The following is a 10,587-nucleotide window of genomic DNA, read 5'->3' as shown; positions in this document are numbered from 1 at the left end:
GAACTCGAGTCTATCCTACCCAAAATCCTGATCGTAAGCCGGAAAACAATTGCATCTTCATAAATGGTCGAAGTTAACGAGTTTTGAAAGTTAAAGGACTAAAATTGAACATTTTCTAAACTTTCAAACTGTTGTCGGTCGGTGTTTGATTGAGATTTGATCTCACATGTGTCGTTTGTTTATGGAAACTATATTCCAAGCCGTTGTTCTCATTATGCGTTTAGATTTCTTGCATGTGCAGATGCTAAAGGCGAGGAGAACATGTTCGATGACAAGCTTCGGAATGAAGACACGACGTGAAGGCACTCAAAGGATAAAGATGATAGAGTTGCCGCTGACTCTTCATCAACACCACAAGGATCTAAAGAATTGAAGATCAAAAGATTCACGAGCATGACTCAATGGAGAGTTCATTCTAAGGGGGAGTTTGTTAACACACTCTCTAAATGAAATGGGGAGTTTGTTGATACACTTTCTTCTTACGAAGCGTGAAGACTTTGAAGATCCTCCGACATGAAAGACACAGAAGACAAACCATCACAAAAGACGAACCATCACGAGTAGCGTCCAAGGGGAGTTTGTTGATACACTTTGTGTGGACGCGACTCGGCTCGGTTCGGTTCGACTCGGCCTCGGTTCGACTTGTTTTCGACACGGTTAGGTCCGGCTCAAGCCCGACGTCACGACATTACTCCGTCGTGCGCCCCAGAGTTCGACACGCGAAGCACGGAGAACCGCGGCCTTTCCCGCCAACACATCACCATGACATCACCTTAGTGATGTCATGATGATGTCACTTTTTTGTCTTATGTTGAAATGGTGAAAATCTTCATTTGACGAAACACACAACTTTGGGCCGAAAATCTTCATTGGGCCTTGACTTTGTGTTGGGCCAAACTAGTATGACGAAACAGAAGTTAAATTTGAAATGTATGTCGACAAAACTCACCCTGTTTCGTCGACTTTGATGTTTCGCCGTGGGATATCCCTGTTTCGTCGCCTGTTGGGCTTCTTCAGGCTCAATGTTTGGCCCAAAAGTTGTTTCGCCGAGTTATTTCTATCTCGTCAAGCCTGTGTCTGTGTCTTGTATAAATAGCTCTCATAGTTTCTGTGTGAAACTTGGACATGAGAGACCTGTGAGACTTAGTGAAACTCTGTAAACATTGTTTGTATATGTTTCGGGTTGTACTCATCCCTAATCAATAGATATTGAATCTTTTGGTTACGCGTGTTCTTGTTAACTTTGTTTGGTTTACACCGTGACGGGGATTCCGCACCCGTTACCGTGTTCTTGATAAACAAGGATAGGTTTACGTTATCGATCCACCGGAAAAACGGGACCTACATTTTTTTATAAGCCCAAACATTTTACAACCCGAAAACTTGTAGAATAATTAAGCCCAAATTAACAATAACAGAATTGAAAGGAGGCTCTAAATATAGTTGATAAAGTTAAGACAAGACCCAAAACAATATTATAATTGAATAAGTGATCTTGCTCGTCTTATGATGGAAACCGGAACAAATAGTTCTTTTCCTTTGGTTTATTTGGTAGTAAAGCTAGCTTTGGTTTTACCGGTTGCAACCTCAACTGTTGAGAGTTGTTTTCTAAATTGAAGTTTGTCAAGACGGATTTACGCAATCGAATGAGCCCGGAATATTTGAACAATTCTATGGTTTGTGCAGTCGAAAAAGAAACTTTGATAAAGTAAAAGACGATGATGTGATGGAACGATTTCAAGTTATGAAAAAAAGAAGAGGACAAATATATTAGGTATTTGTATTACTTTATTTATTATCGTTTTTTATTAGTGTATAATTGCACGGTAATTTTTATAGGATACCCTAAATTAATAGGTTAGTTCCACCACTTGTGACAACCGTCGTAGTCGATGTACGATTTCAACAACAAAACAGTAAGCGAGGTAGATCGCATGGCCGGAGGTGAGTGTGTAATTGATCTTTACATGGCCAACAATTACAAAGCCTCAAATTTGGTTCATGAAGAGTGATAAAATATTATAGTATTCCAAATTTAAGTATTCCACCAAAAAAGTTTATTACAAAATTGGTTCGTGAAGATCAGATTAATATCATAGTATACCAATTTGTACAGATCTGACGAAATTATAGTATACCAATTCGCGAAGATCTGATATAATATTATAGTATTCCTGTAGATATATTATAGCATATACAGATACAAAATTTGGAATAAAGTGAGAGATTTATAAAAAAGCGTTAGTTTGCTAAATAACATAAATCATAACATAATATAAATCATGCATTTGTATGCGTGAGATTTATGTGATATATATGTATTGTGGTTGTTCCATAGCTAGGGTCGTTCAAACTGTTCGCCGCTCGTTGCTCGCTCACTGCTCGTTCGGAAATTGCTCGAAAAATACTCGTTCGATTTGACGCTCGGTTGTAAACGAGCCGCTTTGCTCGGTTAAGTTTGTAAATGAGCCAAGCATGAGTAAAGGTCCGCTCGGCTCGAATTATTATTTTAATTAGTATATATACCCATATACATATACACATACACATACACACATACACACATACTGACATACAAATATAAACATGTATATACACATATGTAATGTGAGGTTCATTGGGGAACACTAAAAAAGTGGGGAACCGGGGAACACTCTTAACATCTTGAAACAAAGTGTCCATATTTGTCACACCGGTAACACTTTATTCCCGATAAATCACGCTTTTTATCATTTTGCTCTCGGTTTTAAATTGCACGTGCCTGAATTCGTTTAATCTAAACCAAAACCGGAGCTTAAACGCGGTAACAATTTAACTTAATATATTAAAAATCATTTTTTTTTTATTTTTTTCGGCGCTTTTCTATATATAGTTTTAGAAGCATTTTAATAAAAAATCAAAAACTAAAAATATAAAATAAAAAACAGTTAAAAATGCTATTTTTTTTTTTTTACAAAAATTAGTTTTTTATTGGAATAGTTTCTACCCATTTCTATAAGGAAAAGCGCTTAAAAAGATTTAAAAAAAATGATTTTTAACACGTTAAGTTAATTTTATAAGATATATTTTTAAACAGTTTTTTAAACGTTTTTTTAAATATTTTTTTATTTTTTATTTTTTTATTAAAAATGTTTCTACATGTATTTATAACCGAAAAACGACAGTCTTCTTATCGCCACAATGTTTCATGACGTTACCCTAAGTCGATCGTCTCATGCTCTCGACGTCATTGTCCGTGCAATATGATCATCGCCTCATCCGCCACAATATTTGTATTCACAAGAAAATATTTATTCCATGAAATGTGTCCGTATTTAAAGACATAAAAACATGAGACCAACATTGTCACTATCTCTCCTGGCAAATTTAAATCGGGTGACACGATTGCTTGCTCGGATTATTTACTGCTCGGAAAATGTTCGTTTGATTTGAGGCTTGATTTTAAATGAGCCGCTCCGCTCGGTTCGGCTTGTAAACGAGCCAAGCACGAGCAAAGGTGCGCCCGGTTCAGCTCCAGGGGTGCAACTTTCAAGGGCCCGGGGGGACCCCGAACTTTTCGCTCAGTAGTGTTATGTGTGTACGTTCCGTGTAGAATTTTTTAGGTATATACGTTTTCGACTCCGGGTTTTATAAAAAAAATTTACTTATATAGCCCAAATAAAATATATATATAGCCCAAATAATTATATTTGGGCCCAAAAATTGTATTTGTAAACATGTTTGGAAGATTGTATAGCCCAAATCAAATAGGGTTATTGTATTTTAATAATCCTAAGTTTCACCAGTTGGCCGATAATAATCCCAACTTTAAAAATTCCCTCCGGCCAATAATCCCAACTTGTAAAAGTTTGGCCGCCATTGATCCTTTTCAAACATATAAGAACTAGGTTAATGCCTGCGTAATACGCGGGTTCAACAAAAAACTAATTATTTACTTTCAACTTTAATATTCTGTAAAAACAAAATAAAATACAAAGTGTCATGTTACATAAATTAGTGACAAAGTGGAAACACAATTTAAAGATAGTAGAGTCTCTTTGAAGATGCATATCCTTCGAGTTGCCAAAATCTTTTTTTTTTTAATAGCAACTCACTATTTATATATATAAACAGAGACAGCAAGGGGCTGAAAACACAAAACAACTACAAAGAAACGGAAAGGAAACAGAAAACAAAAGCATAGCCATTACAAAATTTCCGAAACATTAAACTAAGCCCTTATATAATTCTAGACATTAAGCGCAAAGCGGATCATAAAGTTTAAGACTAAAAAGTGTAGGAAGTCATGAATCATTATGACATGTGCCATCCTAATCTTCACGGCCGCCTTTTGAAGTACCAGATGCAAATGGTTTGGTGTCGTATCCTCTTTGAGTAGTAGATAAGCGCCCCCCCCCCCCACTACTTGACATGAGTCGGCTTGATATGCCATATGTCGCATCTGCTGAAGAAGCTGGTTTGTTGCTGCTTAAAAAGGAGGCACGTTTTGACGAACTCCCTTTTCTAGAAGATCGAGCTTTTTTTTAATCGAGTTGCTGTGCATGGTAACATCATAATTAAGTTTATATATAAGTGTTTTAATTATGTCTAAAGATGTCAGTAGACATGTAATTATATCCACAAACCGCAAGAAATAAGGATATAACCCGGACCAAATTGACCATGACAAACTAGTTTTTTTAAATAATACCCTGACGTACTTCCTGGTTTTTCTGCAGATGTCCCAACATTTTGACCAATATTCATACTTTGAATCTGCAAATAGAACACAATTAATAATTAATTAATAAATCATCTTAAAGAATGACATAAATCTACCACCAGTACAGGTTGTATTTTCACTGACCCGTGTTCTGGAGCTTGCACCAATTTGTGGATACTTTAATACGGTCCAATCAAATACATAGTCAAACTGATAGCCTGTGAACAAAAATTTCAGGTCCACGTTAACAAATATAAACACATTCAGTATGTATTTATATTATCCAGTAACGACTATAAATATATATACAAAAAAAGTGTTTGTCACCTTCACGAATGAACAAATCTCCAAACATACTGAATAAAGATCTCGCAAAACAAATCGAAGAGGTCAAATACTCTTTAATCACTCAAATTAGCCTACAAATTATCTACCAGTGCCTGCCTGAAAGAACCAAACTAAGTCATATAATGTCACAATAACCGATTTCCACACCTCTAAGTTGATAAAAACAATCTTTGCTTAAAGGAAAAAAATTCAAGTAATACTGACATACTAGATATCGTTCACTAATCATCTGAAGATTATATTGCATTTGGATTTTGTAGAATTGTAATCAATGGAGTTGCTTCCTCTTCCAAGACTTCCACCTTGCAACCACCTCTACTTTCCTCTCCACCATATCTAATAATAAGCACCCACACCATCAAAACTTCAATATAATGCTTGTAAAAAGAGAGATTAGTATACTGCCTTTAAGTATAACTTTGGTAAAAAAATAACCCAATTTTGAATTTACTCGGTAGCCAAATAAACTATGGTCTAAACAATTCAAGATCAATAAAAAAAATAAAATAAACTACTTCACTTTACCTGCTAAAGAGGATGATCATAGAGGTGTATAGTGGAAATTTCTGCCCAGTCGTTTTACCTCAGGGCTGAACAATGAAAACAGATTAATTAATGAAAACAGATTAATTAATATATCTTGAAACACTTCTCATGATTGAAAAAGACGAGTTATACCGGAAAAACATTCAAAAGCACTAATTCCCCACAAAAGCCTACCAAAAATACAATACAATTTACAAATGTATAACCACATATACCGGAAGAACATGTAGCTATAATGAAAAAAATATATAGAACATGTAGATAAAAATATAATTTACAAATATAAAGAACATGTATACCGATTTTGACCCATTAACCAACTAATGTATCGGAACAACATAATGACCCTTGAAAAATGACTCGTAGTAGCTAAAGCAAGAAACATACCTGCAATGATGTACTCATTAGACCTCGTACTCGATGATTTCTGGGCGTTTTTTTTTTTTGGAAGAAATCGATATTTATGTTCTTAAAGAACTACGTATGACATCATAATCAACAACGTCTATCTCCATAGAATATGTAGCATTTGATTCACGTAGAAGTTTCGACTCTAAAAATGACATGCTCATGAATGTATACATAACAACAAAAAGGGATGGATTTTCTTAAGAAATATACTTATGATATATATGACCAAAAAAATCTAATTAAACTTATGATAAATATGACAAAAAAAAATAATAACTTCGACTACACGAAATGAAAATAACCTACCGGAAAGAATGGCTCTAAACGATCTCTCCCTCTTCGTCGCATGTGCCAGCTGGTGTTGTCATCTCAAAAGATTAAACTTTTATCTCCACATCAAGAGTTTAGGTGAGGGGCTTCGACAACATGAGATGTATCAAGATCTACAATGCCACACTCATCATTTTCTTTGTTGTCGTTTCCAATTGGCATTCCCATGTCACCAGAGTCAACGTGTGGTGCCATATCATTCGGACCAGTCTCATGATCATTTTTATCAAGGCCTATAGTGCCATCATCATCATTTTCTTTGTTGTCATTTCCAGATCACCAGAGTAAACATGTTGCGCCATACCATTCGCACAAGTCTTGCATGATATGGTCAGTCTCATCAAGGCCTACAATTCCATCTTCATAATTTTTTTAGCATATCCAGCTGGCATTTCCACATCACCACAGTCAAAATTTAGCACCACATCACCTGCACCAGTCTCATCATGGTTTTCAACAGGGTCTTCAAATGCTAAAGGAGGGCAGCTAATTTAGCACCATAAGCATGTTAACGTCTAACAACAAAATATATTTTTGCCCCTCTTCAATAAATATTAATTTTCCGTCAAATAAACATCATGATAATGTTCACAGACAAAGGACTAACTATGAAATCATATAAATATTGAAAAATTAACATTTAAAGAAGATCCGTGTTATATATGAAGATAGTAAATGACTTGTCATATATCCATCTATACCTGAAGTATTTCTTTCCCGTGAGGCCTTTGGTAATCTGAACTACTCAGAATGCTAAAGGAGGGCAGCTAATTTAGCACCATAAGCATGTTAACGTCTAACAACAAAATATACTTTTGCCCCTCTTCAATAAATATTAATTTTCCGTCAAATAAACATCATGATAATGTTCACAGACAAAGGACTAACTATGAAATCATATAAATATTGAAAAATTAACATTTAAAGAAGATCCGTGTTATATATGAAGATAGTAAATGACTTGTCATATATCCATCTATACCTGAAGTATTTCTTTCCCGTGAGGCCTTTGGTAATCTGAACTACTCAGATTCTTGCTTTATTTCTTGTTGTAAGTGAACCTGTATATCCACATAATGAATTAGGCAGGTTAAAAAGAATTTCAGTCATCATCATCGAACCGTTCAATCACATAAAGCAAAGTAAAAACCATACTCTCGAAAAAAAACTTTAAACTTTAAAAAATAGTAAAGCATAAGATTTGTACCTTTAAGGAGGTTACCGTGACGGGGCTTTAGCCATTGCAACAACCACCAAAACTTGTTTACAGACAAATATCAATACAAATCTCAATAAAGACTATAAAATTCAAACTCAGTAAAAATTTAAAAAAGAATCGCATGACCTGTGCTCAGTTGCTCGGATGTTTGATACCCACACAAGTAAGGTCACGATTACTCCGCTCCAAAAATCGGTAACGCGAATCAAACATAAGTAACTGAAGATGTCGCTAGCAGTTTCTCAGTGAAGCAATCGATCAAAGAGGCAACACTGAAAGCAAAACCTGAAAGCAAAATCATAACATTGTTTTAAAAGAAATCAATTGCTAACACCGAAAGCAAAGCAATACCTGAAAGCCAATTGAAGCCTCCTCTCAACCCCACTTACTTTATTCTATCAGCCGCAAATCAATATGCAAAATAAATAAATAATAATAATAATAATAATAATAATAATAATAATAATAATAATAATAATAATAATAATAATAATAATAATAATAATAATTAGAGCTCAAAATCAACAATCAAGTTTAAACTAAACACTTAACCATTGTTAACTAAATATTTGTGGAATCTAAAAAAATGTAGCCAAAAGGTTTCTATATAAGCAAAGAAGATAAGTGTCACTTATAAGCATAATTCTATATTAATTTATTTTCAGCTAAAACGTACCAAAGCGGATCGCCGGAACCCTAGCAGCCATTGTCGGTGGCGGTGGCTAGGTCTTCGAGACACCATCAACGCTGCAAAAAGGAAACCAAAAACACTAAAACATACCTTATACGAAGCCATCTTGAACAAATCTTGTTCAAACGGCCTTTAGGCCGAGTCGTCTAATATCACAGCTGACACCAACATCAAATCTTTAACCTAGTGAAACAATTTCGCTCTTTGTTGTTCTTCTGGTCCTAAACTTCAACCATCCGACCTTATGTTCAGTACAACCTAAGAAAAGCGAGGAACAAATCTAATGAAACTGAAATTGAATGGACTGAACATCAATTTAGCAAGAAAAAAATACCCAAATCGTTACATCAAACAAACACTCGATGATCGAGTTAAACTGATCAGATTCGAAAGCCCTAATTGTTTCGATACAAGAAAAATCTGGAATATTTGTTTACAAACATAAAATCAAAGAGAAAGTAGGGTAAAACACGATAAAAGCAAGCATGAAAAATGTTACTTACCAGTAGAAGATCTGCACGATTGGGAGAGTGATGAATGATAGGGTTCGCTACGTGAAAGATATAAAGAGATCTGCAAAGGTTGTTACTGCTGCTTTCCGTGAGGACACCGATTAGGGTTTCGGAGGAGAGGATTTGCCGTTCGAAAGATTTTGAGAGGATGAGAGAGAGGGTTATGACCAAGCGTATGTGAGAAGCCAAAAGTAATCCGACCCTTAGAGCTATGCCACATGTCCTCCCCTATAAGATATGCCACATGTATGCTTAGGTGGATGCTTATTTGGCTTAAACCATAGGGTGACATGTGTCCCCCAATGGTTTGCTTTATTAGAGATATAGATTTGTTCTCCTCAATAGATTCAGTTACACCTAGAGACTCCTTAATTGATTTAAGTGCACCTACGTTAGAAAAGGATCAATGGCGGCCAAACTTTTACAAGTTGAGATTATTATCGGCCAACTGGTGAAACTTAGGATTATTAAAATCCAATAACCCAATCAAATATTATATAGCCCAAATCAATTAGCCAAATAACTATAGCCCAAAAAAGGCAAATTGGAAAATAATAATCCCATCTTTCTGACAAGATATGAGTATACCGTGGTTTCATGTTTCCTATTCTTTTTTTGTCTGCCTGGACCAATCTTAACTGGTGGATGGTCCAAAGGTAATTCAACTGTTAGCCAATATTTTTCTGAAGGCAGTGGTGGGATAGTGTACTCATAGGCGATGAGATACACCTCTTTGGTCAAGTAACTATGAACAAATTCCTCAGATACCTTACGCATAAAGGCTGCAACTGCACACATATGATGACATGGGATGCCTGTTCAGTCCCATTTCCTGCATGTGCAGGTTTTGTTCCTTATATCCACAGAAACATCATCAAAGCTTTTCACTTGGAACAAACTTCTGCTTGAAGGATACACAGTACAAGTATAAGCCTTATCCTTGTCTTTATCAAGCTTTTTTCTTTGGACTCTAGGGTAGTTAACAACCACATTTTTACTGGACATCTCATTGAACTTGGTAACTAACCTGGTCATTATAGCCAACCTGATGTCTTCCAACAATTGAATTAAATGCTTTGATCTGGACTGCATGATGAAACCATTGAATGTTTCTGCCATATTGTTATTGTTGACAATAACATCAGTCTTGTTCTCAATATTAAGATAGCACCTACATAAGCACTTAGGATTCTGGTTAATGAATGCATCAGTTGCCTCTTCATCCAGAATTCTCATTTCTTCAATTGCACTTTTGTGGTCAGCAATATTATATGCTTTGGCAGCCCTCCAAAAAAGCTCCTTAAGATCATCACCCTTGTATTTTTTGTGCCAATTAGCATATATATGCCTAGCACAATTCCTATGCTCAGAATTGCCCCATACAAAGGCAACAACATTCAATAATCCCTGAAATAAGTCAATTAAAGCAGCATATTATAAACCAAACATTTGTTAAATAAGTATTTACACTATACAGTATTTACACTATACAAAAAACTTACCTTTTGTTGGTCAGATACTAGTGTCCAACCCTTCCCTTCATCAGAAACTTCTAAGCACTTCTTCGGTTCATTCATGAACCACCACCAACTGTCATTGCACATTAAGGGATCAAGCGGTAAATTATTGACTACAAAAACTTTGGGCAACTTTCAAGAAAAATGGGCACTAGTAACTTAAAGGATACATGTTAAATGAGGGGGAGACTTATTCAAGTTGCACTCTTTTTCCCTTGACTAAGTTTTGTCCTATTGGGTTTTCTTAGTAAGGTTTTTAATGAGGCAACATACCTGATCTAAAAGTATGAGGAGGAGAAAATACGCGCTGC

The 10,587-nt window shown here is 35.4% G+C and overlaps 1 long non-coding RNA gene across 4 annotated transcripts; it reads right to left on the bottom strand.

Annotated features, from left to right (window-relative positions):
• Positions 1-4,119: 4,119 nt before the first annotated feature.
• On the bottom strand, positions 4,120-8,944 carry LOC110872156. 4 transcript variants are annotated; one of them, XR_004864724.1, is made up of 13 exons: positions 8,751-8,944; positions 8,233-8,505; positions 7,908-7,951; positions 7,683-7,841; positions 7,545-7,569; positions 7,320-7,398; positions 6,314-6,767; positions 5,576-5,640; positions 5,259-5,386; positions 5,030-5,146; positions 4,847-4,920; positions 4,701-4,755; positions 4,120-4,535 (listed from the first exon to the last, which is right to left on the bottom strand). It is a non-coding gene; the product is annotated as an uncharacterized LOC110872156 (long non-coding RNA). The 4 variants fall into 4 exon arrangements; XR_002554222.2 differs by having other exon boundaries at positions 5,255-5,386; positions 7,545-7,841; XR_002554224.2 differs by having other exon boundaries at positions 4,691-4,755; positions 7,545-7,841.
• Positions 8,945-10,587: the final 1,643 nt, after the last annotated feature.

This window comes from Helianthus annuus, chromosome 8 (genome assembly GCF_002127325.2).
Source record: "Helianthus annuus cultivar XRQ/B chromosome 8, HanXRQr2.0-SUNRISE, whole genome shotgun sequence".
Lineage (NCBI taxonomy): Eukaryota > Viridiplantae > Streptophyta > Magnoliopsida > Asterales > Asteraceae > Helianthus > Helianthus annuus.
Note: the sequence above shows the minus strand (reverse complement) of the source record. Positions and strands in the feature narration are given on the sequence as shown.